Genomic DNA, 4918 nt, shown 5'->3' with positions numbered 1-4918 from the left:
ATTAAACCTCCAAGTAGGCGATTGAGGGTATAATCCATAAAAGACAGTAATCCACACACCTCAGAAGATGCAGGCTGTTCTAAAGAAGCTATCATGATACAGCAAAGATAAAGTTATCTAAAGCAGAATGGTACAGACTGTGGGACAGTGATCATAGGTCTCCTAATTCTACTTTCTGACACATAATTAACAGTGTCACTGCTTAGTGACTGCTGCCTTCACTTAGTTACAACTGCAGGGCCAGGTTAGGCCTAAAGCAACAAAACTCACTAATCAAAACTCTTTCTTCCAAATTAGACAACATGCATCATAGTCTCATGCAAACACAACCCACACACTGGACCATTGTCTCTGGCTGCCAAGGCCAGACTGCAAGCAGCTGCACATGATGAGAGAGGTAATCTGGTTGATAGGGGAAAGATGGAGGCTGTCTTGGGGAGGGGGAGGGATAGCAAGTTGTGAAGGACAGTAAAGTGCTTATTTTTGGAGAATACAGGGATGAGGTGGAGAGAGTGCAGGGTAGCTAGATGCATCATGAGATTAGATGGAGGGCAAGTTGGGGGAGGGGGGAGCGGAAAAGGAGAGATGTAAAAAGACTATGGGTGTGTGTGGAATAGAGGGCTGTGTGGTGTTGTAGTAGGAGCAGGGAAGGGAATAGATGGATGATGGACAATGGCTAACAAAGTTTGAGGCCAGGAGGGTTATGGGAACATAGGATATCTTGTATGGAGAGTTCCCACCTGTGAAATTCAGAAAAGATGGCATTGGTTGGAAGGATCAAAATGACACAGGCCGTGAAGCAGTCATTAAAATGAAGAACGTTGTGTTGAGCAGCATGCTCAGCAAATAGGTGTTCCAACTGTTTCTTGGTGACAGTTTGTTGGTGGCCATTCATGCGGACAGATGACTTGTTGGTTGTCATGCCCACGAAGAATACAGCACAGTGGGTGCAAACTTAGTTTGTAGATCACATGACTAGTTTCACAGGTAGGCCTGTCTTTGATGAGGTAGGCGATGCTTGTCACCGGATTGAAGTATGGGTGGTCAGAGGGTGTATGGACAGGTCTAGTACAGGGATATGAACCATGAGGCAATGGGGGGGAGCAGGGGTTATGCAGGGATGGATGAGGATATTGTGTAGGTTCGGTGGACAGTGGAATACCACTGTCAGAGAAGTGAGAAGGATAGTGTGTAGGATATTCCTCATTTCAGGTCATGGTGAGAGGTAGTCAAAACCCTAGTCAAGAACGTGATTCAGTTGCTCCTGTCCTGGGTGGTGCTGAGTAATGACGGTAATGCTCCTCTGTGGCCAAGAGGTGGGACTTCAGGAGGCAGGGGATGACTGGAGAGATAAGGCACAAGGTTGGAGGGGGGGTAATTACAATCTGAAGACCTTAGCGAGACCCACCCTTGATATATTTCGAGAGGGACTGCTCATCACTACAGATGTGATGGCCATGGGTGTCAAGGCTGTATGGGTGGGACTTTCTTATATGGAATGGGTGGCAGCTGTCGAAGTGGAGGTATTTCTGGTGGATGGGAGGTTTAATATGGATGGAGGTACTGATTTAGCCATCTCTGACACAGAGATGAACATTGAGGAAGGTAGCTTGTTGGGTTGAGGAAGCCCAGGTGAAGTGAGTGGGGAGAAGGTATTGAGGTTCTGGAGGAACGTGGACAGGGTGTCCTCACCCTTGATCCAGATCATGAAGATGTCCTCAATAAATCTGAACCAAGTCATAGGTTTGGGATCCTGGGTGGTCAGGAAGGATACCCCTTGAGGTACAGCAATGGAAACCCACCTGGCATCATCCTCACTGTTCTAAATGATTGCTATACCTCTTTTCTGTAGCATAGCCCAGGCATATATACACATGCTGCAAAACAATGACTGTGATGTTCCTGTTGAGATCCCGACTAAACCATTCAGAACTGCCAAATGAAATATTGCTAGTTCAATTTTATGATGATCTCACATGGCTACATTAGATATGGAACAAACAAAATAAAAATATTATAGCCTACAAATCATCCATATCTATTTTGCTTTAGATCCCATATTCCTTGTGTATTTTTTACTGGACTGAATATTGTTTAAATGTTCCCTTTAGTTGACACAAATAAAATCATAAAAAATTAAATTTTACACGTTCAACTGTCAATCTGTTTCTCTCCTTTTTCAGCTGTGGCTGTGTTAAGGAGAATAACATCTCAACACAAGCACTATGGGCTGCATTTCAGTACTACACAACTCAATGTACTTGCACTATTTCTTCTGGCTTGGTTCAGATTTTGCATCATAAGTAGCTATGATTTCTTTTAAATTTGAGAACTGATCAAAACACTTTTCATCATCAGTTTAAATATTTTCATCAAACAAACATCTGATAGACTCTTTCATGTAAGTCCATGATTATGTAATTCAAAAACTGAAGAAAAAAGCATAAAAACTATTGATGAGATGTGATGAAAACAGAAATCTAAAAATCTTAACTCCCAAAACTAAAAAATGGACATTAGCAGAAAATGTAAAAATGTGTGTGGTCACTACATTAAATGTCAAAAATATGTACATGCTCACATTAGTAAGGATGAATGCTAACTTCTTATGTAGCAATACATTTATAAAGATCTGGTGCAGCACTTTGGGCAACAGTGGAGTTACTTGTGGTGTTTGTGTTTCATTGCTAAAGTTGTGGAACTTTTCTGTAGCACTATCATTGGTACACACAGTTGTTGCATTTCAGTCTTGTGTATTACTCTTGATGTTTTATAATTAATCAATAACTGAACCTCTTGTCTTGGCTACACTGAGTGAAACAAGAAATGTCTGTAAGAGATAACAGTTGAAGAATGTAAAAGTTTATATTAAAAAATGGAACATTAAGGATGGAACAATGACAATGCTATGAAAACGTTAGTTTGCTACTCACCATAAAGCAAAGATGCTGTGTCACAGACAGGCACAACAAAAAGACTGTCAAACAAGTGGCTTTCAGTCCAAAAGGCCTTCTTCCAAATTAGACACACATGACGCAAATGCAACTCAGACACAAACACATGACCATTGTCTCTGGCTGCTGAGGCCAGACTGCAAGCGGCTGCACATAAAGGGAGAAGCAGTCTGGGTGACAGGTGTAAGGAGGAGACTGTGGTGGGGAGGGAGTATTTAAAACAACTATATATGATATGACATTAGCAATCTTTGCTTTATTCTACCCCCTTCTCAAGATCCAGACTAGAACTGTCCTAAAAGCATGGTGAATCAATCCCATTGTAGATGTCTTCATTTTTGGTTTTCAGACTATGATAACCATATCAGAAGTACATAAAAGTATTCAAGTGCTGCAGATGTCATACCTCCAATGAACAACGTACCTACCTACTGGGCAAATGTTGGCTGTTCATTTATTTGTTTTAGAGATTTGTAAAACTCCTTTCAGTAATGAACAGGTAATACACACGAAACTTCCTGGGACATTAAAACTGTGTGCTGGACTGAGACTCGAACTCAGGACCTTTGCCTTTCGTGGGCAATGCTCTACCAACTGAGCTACCCAAGCACGACTCACACCCTGTCCTCAGAGCTTTAAATCTGCCAGCACCTCATCTCCTACCTTCCAAACTTCACAGAAGCTCTCCTGCGAACCTTGCAGAACTAGCACTCCTGGAAAAAAGGATATTGCAGAGACATGGCTTAGCCACAGCCTGGGGATTGTTTCTAGAATGAAATTTTCACTCTACAGCAGAGTGTGCACTGATATGAAACTTCCTGGCAGATTTTAATCTTCCAGGAGTGCTAGTTCTGCAAGGTTAGCAGGAGAGCTTCTATGAAGTGTGGAAGGTAGGAGACCAGGTACTGGTGGATTTGAAGCTGTGAGGATGGGGTGTGAGTCGTGCTTGGGTAGCTCAGTTGGTAGAGCACTTGCCCACAAAAGACAAAGGTCCCAAGTTCAAGTCTCGGTCCGGCACACAGTTTTAATCTGCCAGGAAGTTTCATAAGAGCGCACACTCCGCTGTAGAGTGAAAATTTCATTTTAGGTAATACACATGTTCAAGTCATGACAATTTAATAATTATGCTTTCACTTATTTTCTCTCTCTTTTTTTAATATGTGCTTTTCTCTCTTTTTTTCATCTTCTGCTGTTTCTTGTTGTCATGGTTGTACTGGGGTTGGAACTGTATTAGTTAATACATTGGTGTTACTTATCCAAATACCTGCTAATTTCTAGCATTAACAACAACACATATTTCGCACCACTTGTCATTAACCAAGTATCAATTATCAATCCACAATATTTTTTATCAGTAGCTTTTTTAAATGTTCACCAAAGCCACAGACAGAACACAAATTCAAAATTTCAGTATGTGTTAAGCATGAAAAAAGACACTACCCTGCAACAAAATCTATATTCAATGTTTTAATGACATCCATAACACAAAATCAGATTTGGCCTACATACATGAAACATGAAATTTCATGGCTAATCTTTGTGGGGCTGTGAATACTCATTTCATATTTCACTGCTGCAGAATGCTTACGCTGCCACAGATTTCATATTCACAGATTCAATGAATTCCACATTACAACATTAACAAACATGAAATATTAACTGTTAAGGTGAATCATGGCTTTGTCAGAATGAAAGGAGGGAACACACAAAGTATGACAATTTGACAAACTGTCACAAATTGTGGCTTTTGGAACTCCCAGCCATTTTTTGGCAAATATTTCTTTTGTTTCTCCAATCACTTACTGACACACAAATGTTTTGTAAACATCAGAAGTTAATCTCCGGTCGATCTGCACTAAGCATTTTCGTTTGTTGACGGTAACTCCACTCTCATTGGTTGACTGCACTGTAGAGACTTATCTTTGGAATGAAATTTGTGAAGGGCCCCACACGTGAGTGACAGA

At 41.0% G+C, this 4918-nt stretch overlaps 1 non-coding gene across 1 annotated transcript; it reads right to left on the bottom strand.

Moving 5' to 3' along the window:
* Positions 1-3490: 3490 nt before the first annotated feature.
* Positions 3491-3564, bottom strand: Trnas-cga (transfer RNA serine (anticodon CGA)). Its single transcript has one exon. It is a non-coding gene; the product is annotated as a tRNA-Ser (tRNA).
* Between the last annotated feature and the right edge of the window lie 1354 nt (positions 3565-4918).

This window comes from Schistocerca serialis, chromosome 1 (genome assembly GCF_023864345.2).
Source record: "Schistocerca serialis cubense isolate TAMUIC-IGC-003099 chromosome 1, iqSchSeri2.2, whole genome shotgun sequence".
In the NCBI taxonomy this organism is placed as follows: domain Eukaryota; kingdom Metazoa; phylum Arthropoda; class Insecta; order Orthoptera; family Acrididae; genus Schistocerca; species Schistocerca serialis.
The sequence above is the reverse complement of the archived record's forward strand: the minus strand, read 5'-3'. Positions and strand labels throughout refer to the sequence as shown.